This window comes from Clavelina lepadiformis, chromosome 4 (genome assembly GCF_947623445.1).
Source record: "Clavelina lepadiformis chromosome 4, kaClaLepa1.1, whole genome shotgun sequence".
Classification (NCBI taxonomy): domain Eukaryota; kingdom Metazoa; phylum Chordata; class Ascidiacea; order Aplousobranchia; family Clavelinidae; genus Clavelina; species Clavelina lepadiformis.
Window position 1 is genome coordinate 18,464,594 of NC_135243.1, and position 9,823 is coordinate 18,474,416.

Sequence of the window (9,823 nt, forward strand, 5' to 3'; positions counted from 1 at the left end):
TGACAAAGGCAAACAGTTGCCAGAAATTTGATTGAAATATACAGCATGACTAAAATGCTTACAACACCCGGTATTCCAGGCGGTCACCCATCCAAGTACTAACCGGGCCCGAGGTTGCTTAACTTCCGAGATCGAACGAGATCGGGTCTACTCAACCTGGTATGGTCGTAGGCGAATTCAAAAGAAAGAAAATGGCCTTTTCAATTATAATTCGATTGCATAAGAAATTCAAAAACGCAAACAGTGGCTAGAAATTTGATTGAAATATACAGCATGACTAAAATGCTTACAACACCCGGTATTCCCAGGCGGTCACCCATCCAAGTACTAACCGGGCCCGAGGTTGCTTAACTTCCGAGATCGAACGAAATCGGTCTACTCAACCTGGTATGGTCGTAAGCGATTTCAAAAGAAAGAAAATGGCCCTTTCAATTATAATTCGATTGCATAGGAAATTTTACAAAGGCAAACAGTTGCTAGAAATTTCATTGAAATATACAGCATGACTAAAATGCTTACAACACCTGGTATTCCCAGGCGGTCACCCATCCAAGTACTAACCGGGCCCGAGGTTGTTTAACTTCCGAGATCGAACGAGATCGGGTCTACTCAACCTGGTATGGTCGTAGGCGATTTCAAAAGAAAGAAAATGGCCTTTTCAAATATAATTCGCTTGCATAGGAAATTCAAAAACGCAAACAGTTGCTATAAATTTGATTGAAATATACAGCATGACTAAAATGCTTACAACACCCGGTATTCCCAGGCGGTCACCCATCCAAGTACTAACCGGGCCCGAGGTTGCTTAACTTCCGAGATCGAACAAGATCGGGTCTACTCAACCTGGTATGGTCGTAGGCGAATTCAAAAGAAAGAAAATGGCCTTTTCAATTATAATTCGATTGCATAGGAAATTTAAAACGCAAACCGTTGCTAGAAATTTGATTGAAATATACAGCATGACTAAAATGCTTACAACACTCGGTATTCCCTGGCGGTCACCCATCCAAGTACTAACCGGGCGCGAGCTTGCTTAACTTCCGAGATCGAACGAGATCGGGTCTACTCAACCTGGTATGGTCGTAGGCGATTTCAAAAGAAAGAAAATGGCCTTTTAAATTATAATTCGATTGCATAGAGAGTTTGACAAAGGCAAACAATTGCTAGAAATTTGATTGAAATATACAGCATGACTAAAATGCTTACAAAACCCGGTATTCCCAGGCGATCACCCATCCAAGTACTAACCGGGCCCGAGGTTGCTTAACTTCCGAGATCGAACGAGATCGGATCTACTCAACCTGGTATGGTCGTAGGCGAATTCAAAAGAAAGCAAATGGCCTTTTCAATTATAATTCGATTGCATAGGAAGTTTGACAAAGGCAAACAATTGCTAGAAATTTGATTGAAATTTACAGCATGACTAAAATGCTTACAACACCCGGTATTCCCAGGCGGTCACCCATCCAAGTACTAACCGGGCCCGAGGTTGCTTAACTTCCGAGATCGAACGAGATCGGGTCTACTCAACCTGGTATGGTCGTAGGCGATTTCAAAAGAAAGAAAATGGCCTTTTCAATTATAATTCGATTGCATAGGAAGTTTGACAAATGCAAACAGTTGCTAGAAATTTCATTGAAATATACAGCATGACTAAAATGCTTACAACACCTGGTATTCCCAGGCGGTCACCCATCCAAGTACTAACCGGGCTCGAGGTTGCTTAACTTCCAAAATCGAACGAGATCGGGTCTACTCAACCTGGTATGGTCGTAGGCGTTTTCAAAAGAAAGAAAATGGCTTTTTCAATTATAATTCGATTGCATAGGAAGTTTGACAAAAGCAAACAGTTGCTAGAAATTTGATTGAAATATACAGCATGACTAAAATGCTTACAACACCCGGTATTCCCAGGCGGTCACCCATCCAAGTACTAACCGGGCCCGAGGTTGTTTAACTTCCGAGATCGAACGAGATCGGGTCTACTCAACCTGGTATGGTCGTAGACGATTTCAAAAGAAAGAAAATGGCCTTTTCAATTATAATTCGATTGCATAAGAAATTCAAAAACGCAAACAGTTGCTATAAATTTCATTGAAATATACAGCATGACTAAAATGCTTACAACACCCGGTATTCCCAGGCGGTCACCCATCCAAGTACTAACCGGGCCCGATCGGTTGCTTAACTTCCGAGATCGGGTATACTCAACCTGGTATGGTCGTAGGCGATTTCAAAAGAAAGAAAATGGCCTTTTCAATTATAATTCGATTGCATAGGAAGTTTGACAAAAGCAAACAGTTGCTAGAAATTTGATTGAAATATACAGCATGACTAAAATGCTTACAACACCCGGTATTCCCAGGCGGTCACCCATCCAAGTACTAACCGGGCTCGAGGTTGCTTAACTTCCGAGATCGAACGAGATCGGGTCTACTCAACCTGGTATGGTCGTAGGCGTTTTCGAAAGAAAGAAAATGGCTTTTTCAATTATAATTCGATTGCATAAGATGTTTGACAAAAGCAAACAGTTGCTAGAAATTTCATTGAAATATACAGCATGACTAAAATGCTTACAACACCCGGTATTCCCAGGCGGTCACCCATCCAAGTACTAACCGGGCCCGAGGTTGCTTAACTTCTGAGATCGAACGAGATCGGGTCTACTCAACCTGGTATGGTCGTAGGCAAATTCAAAAAAAGAAAATGGCCTTTTCAATTATAATTCGATTGCATAGGAAATTCGAAAAGCAAACAGTTGCTATAAATTTGATTGAAATATACAGCATGACTAAAATGCTTACAACACTAGGTATTCCCAGGCGGCCACCCATCCAAGTACTAACCGGGCCCGAGGTTGCTTAACTTCCGAGATCGAACGAGATCGGGTCCACTCAACCTGGTATGGTCGTAGGCGATTTCAAAAGAAAGAAAATGGCCTTTTCAATTATAATTCGATTGCATAGGAAATTTGACAAAAGCAAACATTTGCTGTAAATTTGATTGAAATATACAGCATGACTAAAATGCTTACAACACCCGGTATTCCTAGGCGGTCACCCATCCAAGTACTAACCGGGCCCGAGGTTGCTTAACTTCCGAGATCGAACGAGAACGGGTCTACTCAACCTGGTATGGTCGTAGGCGATTTCAAAAGAAAGAAAATGGCCTTTTAAATTATAATTCGATTGCATAAGAAATTCAAAAACGCAAACAGTTGCTAGAAATTTGATTGAAATATACAGCATGACTAAAATGCTTACAACACCCGGTATTCCCAGGCGGTCACCCATCCAAGTACTAACCGGGCCCGAGGTTGTTTAACTTCCGAGATCGAACGAGATCGGGTCTACTCAACCTGGTATGGTCGTAGGCGATTTCAAAAGAAAGAAAATGGCCTTTTCAAATATAATTCGCTTGCATAGGAAATTCAAAAAAGCAAACAGTTGCTAGAAATTTCATTGAAATATTCAGCATGACTAAAATGCTTACAACACCCGGTATTCCCAGGCGGTCACCCATCCAAGTACTAACCGGGCTCGAGGTTGCTTAACTTCCGACATCGAACGAGATCGGGTCTACTCAACCTGGTATGGTCGTAGGCGTTTTCGAAAGAAAGAAAATGGCTTTTTCAATTATAATTCGATTGCATAGGAAGTTTGACAAAGACAAACAGTTGCCAGAAATTTGATTGAAATATACAGCATGACTAAAATGCTTACAACACCCGGTATTCCCAGGCGGTCACCCATCCAAGTACTAACCGGGCTCGAGGTTGCTTAACTTCCGAGATCGAACGAGATCGGGTCTACTCAACCTGGTATGGTCGTAGGCGTTTTCGAAAGAAAGAAAATGGCTTTTTCAATTATAATTCGATTGCATAGGATGTTTGACAAAAGCAAACAGTTGCTAGAAATTTGATTGAAATATACAGCATGACTAAAATGCTTACAACACCCGGTATTCCCAGACGGTCACCCATCCAAGTACTAACCGGGGCCGAGGTTGCTTAACTTCCGAGATCGAACGAGATCGGGTCTACTCAACCTAGTATGGTCGTAGGCGAATTCAAAAGAAAGCAAATGGCCTTTTCAATTATAATTCGATTGCATAAGAAATTCAAAAACGCAAACAGTGGCTATAAATTTGATTGAAATATACAGCATGACTAAAATGCTTACAACACCCGGTATTCCCAGGCGGTCACCCATCCAAGTACTAACCGGGCCCGAGGTTGCTTAACTTCCGAGATCGAACGAAATCGGTCTACTCAACCTGGTATGGTCGTAAGCGATTTCAAAAGAAAGAAAATGGCCTTTTCAATTATAATTCGATTGCATAGGAAATTTTACAAAAGCAAACAGTTGCTATAAATTTCATTGAAATATACAGCATGACTAAAATGCTTACAACACCTGGTATTCCCAGGCGGTCACCCATCCAAGTACTAACCGGGCCCGAGGTTGTTTAACTTCCGAGATCGAACGAGAACGGGTCTACTCAACCTGGTATGGTCGTAGGCGATTTCAAAAGAAAGAAAATGGCCTATTCAATTATAATTCGATTGCATAGGAAATTTGACAAAAGCAAACAGTTGCTATAAATTTGATTGAAATATACAGCATGACTAAAATGCTTACAACACCCGGTATTCCCAGGCGGTCACCCATCCAAGTACTAACCGGGCCCGATGTTGCTTAACTTCCGAGATCGAACGAGAACGGGTCTACTCAACCTGGTATGGTCGTAGGCGATTTCAAAAGAAAGAAAATGGCCTTTTAAATTATAATTCGATTGCATAAGAAATTCAAAAACGCAAACAGTTGCTAGAAATTTGATTGAAATATACAGCATGACTAAAATGCTTACAACACCCGGTATTCCCAGGCGGTCACCCATCCAAGTACTAACCGGGCCCGAGGTTGTTTAACTTCCGAGATCGAACGAGATCGGGTCTACTCAACCTGGTATGGTCGTAGGCGATTTCAAAAGAAAGAAAATGGCCTTTTCAAATATAATTCGCTTGCATAGGAAATTCAAAAACGCAAACAGTTGCTATAAATTTGATTGAAATATACAGCATGACTAAAATGCTTACAACACCCGGTAATCCCAGGCGGTTCACCATCCAAGTACTAACCGGGCCCGAGGTTGCTTAACTTCCGAGATCGAACGAGATCGGGTCTACTCAACCTTGTATGGTCGTAGGCGAATTCAAAAGAAAGAAAATGGCCTTTTCAATTATAATTCGATTGCATAAGAAATTTAAAAACGCAAACCGTTGCTAGAAATTTGATTGAAATATACAGCATGACTAAAATGCTTACAACACTCGGTATTCCCAGGCGGTCACCCATCCAAGTACTAACCGGGCCCGAGGTTGCTTAACTTCCGAGATCGAACGAGATCGGGTCTACTCAACCTGGTATGGTCGTAGGCGATTTCAAAAGAAAGAAAATGGCCTTTTCAATTATAATTCGATTGCATAAAGAGTTTGACAAAGGCAAACAATTGCTAGAAATTTGATTGAAATATACAGCATGACTAAAATGCTTACAACACCTGGTATTCCCAGGCGGTCACCTATCCAAGTACTAACCGGGCCCGAGGTTGCTTAACTTCCGAGATCGAACGAGAACGGGTCTACTCAACCTGGTATGGTCGTAGGCGATTTCAAAAGAAAGAAAATGGCCTTTTAAATTATAATTCGATTGCATAGGAAATTTGACAAAGGCAAACAGTTGCCAGAAATTTGATTGAAATATACAGCATGACTAAAATGCTTACAACACCCGGTATTCCAGGCGGTCACCCATCCAAGTACTAACCGGGCCCGAGGTTGCTTAACTTCCGAGATCGAACGAGATCGGGTCTACTCAACCTGGTATGGTCGTAGGCGAATTCAAAAGAAAGAAAATGGCCTTTTCAATTATAATTCGATTGCATAAGAAATTCAAAAACGCAAACAGTGGCTAGAAATTTGATTGAAATATACAGCATGACTAAAATGCTTACAACACCCGGTATTCCCAGGCGGTCACCCATCCAAGTACTAACCGGGCCCGAGGTTGCTTAACTTCCGAGATCGAACGAAATCGGTCTACTCAACCTGGTATGGTCGTAAGCGATTTCAAAAGAAAGAAAATGGCCCTTTCAATTATAATTCGATTGCATAGGAAATTTTACAAAGGCAAACAGTTGCTAGAAATTTCATTGAAATATACAGCATGACTAAAATGCTTACAACACCTGGTATTCCCAGGCGGTCACCCATCCAAGTACTAACCGGGCCCGAGGTTGTTTAACTTCCGAGATCGAACGAGATCGGGTCTACTCAACCTGGTATGGTCGTAGGCGATTTCAAAAGAAAGAAAATGGCCTTTTCAAATATAATTCGCTTGCATAGGAAATTCAAAAACGCAAACAGTTGCTATAAATTTGATTGAAATATACAGCATGACTAAAATGCTTACAACACCCGGTATTCCCAGGCGGTCACCCATCCAAGTACTAACCGGGCCCGAGGTTGCTTAACTTCCGAGATCGAACAAGATCGGGTCTACTCAACCTGGTATGGTCGTAGGCGAATTCAAAAGAAAGAAAATGGCCTTTTCAATTATAATTCGATTGCATAGGAAATTTAAAACGCAAACCGTTGCTAGAAATTTGATTGAAATATACAGCATGACTAAAATGCTTACAACACTCGGTATTCCCTGGCGGTCACCCATCCAAGTACTAACCGGGCGCGAGCTTGCTTAACTTCCGAGATCGAACGAGATCGGGTCTACTCAACCTGGTATGGTCGTAGGCGATTTCAAAAGAAAGAAAATGGCCTTTTAAATTATAATTCGATTGCATAGAGAGTTTGACAAAGGCAAACAATTGCTAGAAATTTCATTGAAATATACAGCATGACTAAAATGCTTACAAAACCCGGTATTCCCAGGCGGTCACCCATCCAAGTACTAACCGGGCCCGAGGTTGCTTAACTTCCGAGATCGAACGAGATCGGATCTACTCAACCTGGTATGGTCGTAGGCGAATTCAAAAGAAAGCAAATGGCCTTTTCAATTATAATTCGATTGCATAGGAAGTTTGACAAAGGCAAACAATTGCTAGAAATTTGATTGAAATTTACAGCATGACTAAAATGCTTACAACACCCGGTATTCCCAGGCGGTCACCCATCCAAGTACTAACCGGGCCCGAGGTTGCTTAACTTCCGAGATCGAACGAGATCGGGTCTACTCAACCTGGTATGGTCGTAGGCGATTTCAAAAGAAAGAAAATGGCCTTTTCAATTATAATTCGATTGCATAGGAAGTTTGACAAATGCAAACAGTTGCTAGAAATTTCATTGAAATATACAGCATGACTAAAATGCTTACAACACCTGGTATTCCCAGGCGGTCACCCATCCAAGTACTAACCGGGCTCGAGGTTGCTTAACTTCCAAAATCGAACGAGATCGGGTCTACTCAACCTGGTATGGTCGTAGGCGTTTTCAAAAGAAAGAAAATGGCTTTTTCAATTATAATTCGATTGCATAGGAAGTTTGACAAAAGCAAACAGTTGCTAGAAATTTGATTGAAATATACAGCATGACTAAAATGCTTACAACACCCGGTATTCCCAGGCGGTCACCCATCCAAGTACTAACCGGGCCCGAGGTTGTTTAACTTCCGAGATCGAACGAGATCGGGTCTACTCAACCTGGTATGGTCGTAGACGATTTCAAAAGAAAGAAAATGGCCTTTTCAATTATAATTCGATTGCATAGGAAATTCAAAAACGCAAACAGTTGCTATAAATTTCATTGAAATATACAGCATGACTAAAATGCTTACAACACCCGGTATTCCCAGGCGGTCACCCATCCAAGTACTAACCGGGCCCGATCGGTTGCTTAACTTCCGAGATCGGGTATACTCAACCTGGTATGGTCGTAGGCGATTTCAAAAGAAAGAAAATGGCCTTTTCAATTATAATTCGATTGCATAGGAAGTTTGACAAAAGCAAACAGTTGCTAGAAATTTGATTGAAATATACAGCATGACTAAAATGCTTACAACACCCGGTATTCCCAGGCGGTCACCCATCCAAGTACTAACCGGGCTCGAGGTTGCTTAACTTCCGAGATCGAACGAGATCGGGTCTACTCAACCTGGTATGGTCGTAGGCGTTTTCGAAAGAAAGAAAATGGCTTTTTCAATTATAATTCGATTGCATAGGATGTTTGACAAAAGCAAACAGTTGCTAGAAATTTCATTGAAATATACAGCATGACTAAAATGCTTACAACACCCGGTATTCCCAGGCGGTCACCCATCCAAGTACTAACCGGGCCCGAGGTTGCTTAACTTCTGAGATCGAACGAGATCGGGTCTACTCAACCTGGTATGGTCGTAGGCAAATTCAAAAAAAGAAAATGGCCTTTTCAATTATAATTCGATTGCATAGGAAATTCGAAAAGCAAACAGTTGCTATAAATTTGATTGAAATATACAGCATGACTAAAATGCTTACAACACTAGGTATTCCCAGGCGGCCACCCATCCAAGTACTAACCGGGCCCGAGGTTGCTTAACTTCCGAGATCGAACGAGATCGGGTCCACTCAACCTGGTATGGTCGTAGGCGATTTCAAAAGAAAGAAAATGGCCTTTTCAATTATAATTCGATTGCATAGGAAATTTGACAAAAGCAAACAGTTGCTATAAATTTGATTGAAATATACAGCATGACTAAAATGCTTACAACACCCGGTATTCCTAGGCGGTCACCCATCCAAGTACTAACCGGGCCCGAGGTTGCTTAACTTCCGAGATCGAACGAGAACGGGTCTACTCAACCTGGTATGGTCGTAGGCGATTTCAAAAGAAAGAAAATGGCCTTTTAAATTATAATTCGATTGCATAAGAAATTCAAAAACGCAAACAGTTGCTAGAAATTTGATTGAAATATACAGCATGACTAAAATGCTTACAACACCCGGTATTCCCAGGCGGTCACCCATCCAAGTACTAACCGGGCCCGAGGTTGTTTAACTTCCGAGATCGAACGAGATCGGGTCTACTCAACCTGGTATGGTCGTAGGCGATTTCAAAAGAAAGAAAATGGCCTTTTCAAATATAATTCGCTTGCATAGGAAATTCAAAAACGCAAACAGTTGCTATAAATTTGATTGAAATATACAGCATGACTAAAATGCTTACAACACCCGGTAATCCCAGGCGGTTCACCATCCAAGTACTAACCGGGCCCGAAGTTGCTTAACTTCCGAGATCGAACGAGATCGGGTCTACTCAACCTTGTATGGTCGTAGGCGAATTCAAAAGAAAGAAAATGGCCTTTTCAATTATAATTCGATTGCATAAGAAATTTAAAAACGCAAACCGTTGCTAGAAATTTGATTGAAATATACAGCATGACTAAAATGCTTACAACACTCGGTATTCCCAGGCGGTCACCCATCCAAGTACTAACCGGGCCCGAGGTTGCTTAACTTCCGAGATCGAACGAGATCGGGTCTACTCAACCTGGTATGGTCGTAGGCGATTTCAAAAGAAAGAAAATGGCCTTTTCAATTATAATTCGATTGCATAGAGAGTTTGACAAAGGCAAACAATTGCTAGAAGTTTGATTGAAATATACAGCATGACTAAAATGCTTACAAAACCCGGTATTCCCAGGCAGTCACCCATCCAAGTACTAACCGGGGCCGAGGTTGCTTAACTTCCGAGATCGAACTAGATCGGGTCTACTCAACCTGGTATGGTCGTAGGCGAATTCAAAAGAAAGCAAATGGCCTTTTCAATTAT

The 9,823-nt window shown here is 41.6% G+C and overlaps 31 non-coding genes and 12 pseudogenes across 31 annotated transcripts; all 43 read right to left on the reverse strand.

Annotated features, from left to right (window-relative positions):
* Window positions 1–55: 55 nt before the first annotated feature.
* On the reverse strand, window positions 56–173 carry LOC143454921 (5S ribosomal RNA). The gene has a single exon (XR_013116523.1). It is a non-coding gene; the product is annotated as a 5S ribosomal RNA (ribosomal RNA).
* Window positions 174–283: 110 nt separating this feature from the next.
* Window positions 284–401, reverse strand: LOC143454718 (5S ribosomal RNA). Its single transcript, XR_013116328.1, has one exon. It is a non-coding gene; the product is annotated as a 5S ribosomal RNA (ribosomal RNA).
* Window positions 402–512: 111 nt separating this feature from the next.
* LOC143457030 (5S ribosomal RNA) lies at window positions 513–631 on the reverse strand. The gene has a single exon (XR_013117110.1). It is a non-coding gene; the product is annotated as a 5S ribosomal RNA (ribosomal RNA).
* Window positions 632–741: 110 nt separating this feature from the next.
* LOC143454073 (5S ribosomal RNA) lies at window positions 742–860 on the reverse strand. Its single transcript, XR_013115714.1, has one exon. It is a non-coding gene; the product is annotated as a 5S ribosomal RNA (ribosomal RNA).
* Window positions 861–969: 109 nt separating this feature from the next.
* LOC143456332 (5S ribosomal RNA) lies at window positions 970–1,088 on the reverse strand (annotated as a pseudogene).
* Window positions 1,089–1,199: 111 nt separating this feature from the next.
* On the reverse strand, window positions 1,200–1,318 carry LOC143455535 (5S ribosomal RNA; annotated as a pseudogene).
* A 111-nt stretch (window positions 1,319–1,429) lies between these two features.
* LOC143456407 (5S ribosomal RNA) lies at window positions 1,430–1,548 on the reverse strand. Its single transcript, XR_013117050.1, has one exon. It is a non-coding gene; the product is annotated as a 5S ribosomal RNA (ribosomal RNA).
* A 111-nt stretch (window positions 1,549–1,659) lies between these two features.
* LOC143455482 (5S ribosomal RNA) lies at window positions 1,660–1,778 on the reverse strand (annotated as a pseudogene).
* A 111-nt stretch (window positions 1,779–1,889) lies between these two features.
* Window positions 1,890–2,008, reverse strand: LOC143453841 (5S ribosomal RNA). The gene has a single exon (XR_013115492.1). It is a non-coding gene; the product is annotated as a 5S ribosomal RNA (ribosomal RNA).
* A 110-nt stretch (window positions 2,009–2,118) lies between these two features.
* LOC143456895 (5S ribosomal RNA) lies at window positions 2,119–2,229 on the reverse strand (annotated as a pseudogene).
* Window positions 2,230–2,340: 111 nt separating this feature from the next.
* LOC143454262 (5S ribosomal RNA) lies at window positions 2,341–2,459 on the reverse strand. The gene has a single exon (XR_013115895.1). It is a non-coding gene; the product is annotated as a 5S ribosomal RNA (ribosomal RNA).
* A 111-nt stretch (window positions 2,460–2,570) lies between these two features.
* On the reverse strand, window positions 2,571–2,689 carry LOC143454139 (5S ribosomal RNA). The gene has a single exon (XR_013115778.1). It is a non-coding gene; the product is annotated as a 5S ribosomal RNA (ribosomal RNA).
* Window positions 2,690–2,797: 108 nt separating this feature from the next.
* On the reverse strand, window positions 2,798–2,916 carry LOC143454544 (5S ribosomal RNA). Its single transcript, XR_013116162.1, has one exon. It is a non-coding gene; the product is annotated as a 5S ribosomal RNA (ribosomal RNA).
* Window positions 2,917–3,027: 111 nt separating this feature from the next.
* Window positions 3,028–3,146, reverse strand: LOC143454818 (5S ribosomal RNA). Its single transcript, XR_013116424.1, has one exon. It is a non-coding gene; the product is annotated as a 5S ribosomal RNA (ribosomal RNA).
* Window positions 3,147–3,256: 110 nt separating this feature from the next.
* Window positions 3,257–3,375, reverse strand: LOC143453572 (5S ribosomal RNA). The gene has a single exon (XR_013115233.1). It is a non-coding gene; the product is annotated as a 5S ribosomal RNA (ribosomal RNA).
* Window positions 3,376–3,485: 110 nt separating this feature from the next.
* Window positions 3,486–3,604, reverse strand: LOC143455413 (5S ribosomal RNA; annotated as a pseudogene).
* Window positions 3,605–3,715: 111 nt separating this feature from the next.
* On the reverse strand, window positions 3,716–3,834 carry LOC143454263 (5S ribosomal RNA). The gene has a single exon (XR_013115896.1). It is a non-coding gene; the product is annotated as a 5S ribosomal RNA (ribosomal RNA).
* A 111-nt stretch (window positions 3,835–3,945) lies between these two features.
* Window positions 3,946–4,064, reverse strand: LOC143454985 (5S ribosomal RNA). The gene has a single exon (XR_013116585.1). It is a non-coding gene; the product is annotated as a 5S ribosomal RNA (ribosomal RNA).
* A 110-nt stretch (window positions 4,065–4,174) lies between these two features.
* On the reverse strand, window positions 4,175–4,292 carry LOC143454719 (5S ribosomal RNA). The gene has a single exon (XR_013116329.1). It is a non-coding gene; the product is annotated as a 5S ribosomal RNA (ribosomal RNA).
* Window positions 4,293–4,403: 111 nt separating this feature from the next.
* LOC143454434 (5S ribosomal RNA) lies at window positions 4,404–4,522 on the reverse strand. Its single transcript, XR_013116058.1, has one exon. It is a non-coding gene; the product is annotated as a 5S ribosomal RNA (ribosomal RNA).
* Window positions 4,523–4,633: 111 nt separating this feature from the next.
* On the reverse strand, window positions 4,634–4,752 carry LOC143455454 (5S ribosomal RNA; annotated as a pseudogene).
* Window positions 4,753–4,862: 110 nt separating this feature from the next.
* On the reverse strand, window positions 4,863–4,981 carry LOC143453573 (5S ribosomal RNA). The gene has a single exon (XR_013115234.1). It is a non-coding gene; the product is annotated as a 5S ribosomal RNA (ribosomal RNA).
* A 110-nt stretch (window positions 4,982–5,091) lies between these two features.
* Window positions 5,092–5,210, reverse strand: LOC143456534 (5S ribosomal RNA; annotated as a pseudogene).
* Window positions 5,211–5,320: 110 nt separating this feature from the next.
* On the reverse strand, window positions 5,321–5,439 carry LOC143454148 (5S ribosomal RNA). The gene has a single exon (XR_013115785.1). It is a non-coding gene; the product is annotated as a 5S ribosomal RNA (ribosomal RNA).
* Window positions 5,440–5,550: 111 nt separating this feature from the next.
* LOC143454940 (5S ribosomal RNA) lies at window positions 5,551–5,669 on the reverse strand. Its single transcript, XR_013116541.1, has one exon. It is a non-coding gene; the product is annotated as a 5S ribosomal RNA (ribosomal RNA).
* Window positions 5,670–5,780: 111 nt separating this feature from the next.
* On the reverse strand, window positions 5,781–5,898 carry LOC143454922 (5S ribosomal RNA). The gene has a single exon (XR_013116524.1). It is a non-coding gene; the product is annotated as a 5S ribosomal RNA (ribosomal RNA).
* Window positions 5,899–6,008: 110 nt separating this feature from the next.
* LOC143454720 (5S ribosomal RNA) lies at window positions 6,009–6,126 on the reverse strand. Its single transcript, XR_013116330.1, has one exon. It is a non-coding gene; the product is annotated as a 5S ribosomal RNA (ribosomal RNA).
* A 111-nt stretch (window positions 6,127–6,237) lies between these two features.
* On the reverse strand, window positions 6,238–6,356 carry LOC143457043 (5S ribosomal RNA). The gene has a single exon (XR_013117111.1). It is a non-coding gene; the product is annotated as a 5S ribosomal RNA (ribosomal RNA).
* A 110-nt stretch (window positions 6,357–6,466) lies between these two features.
* LOC143454075 (5S ribosomal RNA) lies at window positions 6,467–6,585 on the reverse strand. Its single transcript, XR_013115716.1, has one exon. It is a non-coding gene; the product is annotated as a 5S ribosomal RNA (ribosomal RNA).
* A 109-nt stretch (window positions 6,586–6,694) lies between these two features.
* Window positions 6,695–6,813, reverse strand: LOC143456333 (5S ribosomal RNA; annotated as a pseudogene).
* Window positions 6,814–6,924: 111 nt separating this feature from the next.
* LOC143454990 (5S ribosomal RNA) lies at window positions 6,925–7,043 on the reverse strand. Its single transcript, XR_013116590.1, has one exon. It is a non-coding gene; the product is annotated as a 5S ribosomal RNA (ribosomal RNA).
* A 111-nt stretch (window positions 7,044–7,154) lies between these two features.
* LOC143456419 (5S ribosomal RNA) lies at window positions 7,155–7,273 on the reverse strand. Its single transcript, XR_013117051.1, has one exon. It is a non-coding gene; the product is annotated as a 5S ribosomal RNA (ribosomal RNA).
* A 111-nt stretch (window positions 7,274–7,384) lies between these two features.
* LOC143455483 (5S ribosomal RNA) lies at window positions 7,385–7,503 on the reverse strand (annotated as a pseudogene).
* Window positions 7,504–7,614: 111 nt separating this feature from the next.
* On the reverse strand, window positions 7,615–7,733 carry LOC143453842 (5S ribosomal RNA). The gene has a single exon (XR_013115493.1). It is a non-coding gene; the product is annotated as a 5S ribosomal RNA (ribosomal RNA).
* A 110-nt stretch (window positions 7,734–7,843) lies between these two features.
* On the reverse strand, window positions 7,844–7,954 carry LOC143456897 (5S ribosomal RNA; annotated as a pseudogene).
* A 111-nt stretch (window positions 7,955–8,065) lies between these two features.
* On the reverse strand, window positions 8,066–8,184 carry LOC143454264 (5S ribosomal RNA). The gene has a single exon (XR_013115897.1). It is a non-coding gene; the product is annotated as a 5S ribosomal RNA (ribosomal RNA).
* Window positions 8,185–8,295: 111 nt separating this feature from the next.
* On the reverse strand, window positions 8,296–8,414 carry LOC143454140 (5S ribosomal RNA). Its single transcript, XR_013115779.1, has one exon. It is a non-coding gene; the product is annotated as a 5S ribosomal RNA (ribosomal RNA).
* A 108-nt stretch (window positions 8,415–8,522) lies between these two features.
* Window positions 8,523–8,641, reverse strand: LOC143454545 (5S ribosomal RNA). Its single transcript, XR_013116163.1, has one exon. It is a non-coding gene; the product is annotated as a 5S ribosomal RNA (ribosomal RNA).
* A 111-nt stretch (window positions 8,642–8,752) lies between these two features.
* LOC143454819 (5S ribosomal RNA) lies at window positions 8,753–8,871 on the reverse strand. Its single transcript, XR_013116425.1, has one exon. It is a non-coding gene; the product is annotated as a 5S ribosomal RNA (ribosomal RNA).
* A 110-nt stretch (window positions 8,872–8,981) lies between these two features.
* Window positions 8,982–9,100, reverse strand: LOC143453574 (5S ribosomal RNA). Its single transcript, XR_013115235.1, has one exon. It is a non-coding gene; the product is annotated as a 5S ribosomal RNA (ribosomal RNA).
* A 110-nt stretch (window positions 9,101–9,210) lies between these two features.
* Window positions 9,211–9,329, reverse strand: LOC143456835 (5S ribosomal RNA; annotated as a pseudogene).
* A 110-nt stretch (window positions 9,330–9,439) lies between these two features.
* On the reverse strand, window positions 9,440–9,558 carry LOC143454149 (5S ribosomal RNA). The gene has a single exon (XR_013115786.1). It is a non-coding gene; the product is annotated as a 5S ribosomal RNA (ribosomal RNA).
* Window positions 9,559–9,669: 111 nt separating this feature from the next.
* LOC143456452 (5S ribosomal RNA) lies at window positions 9,670–9,788 on the reverse strand (annotated as a pseudogene).
* Window positions 9,789–9,823: the final 35 nt, after the last annotated feature.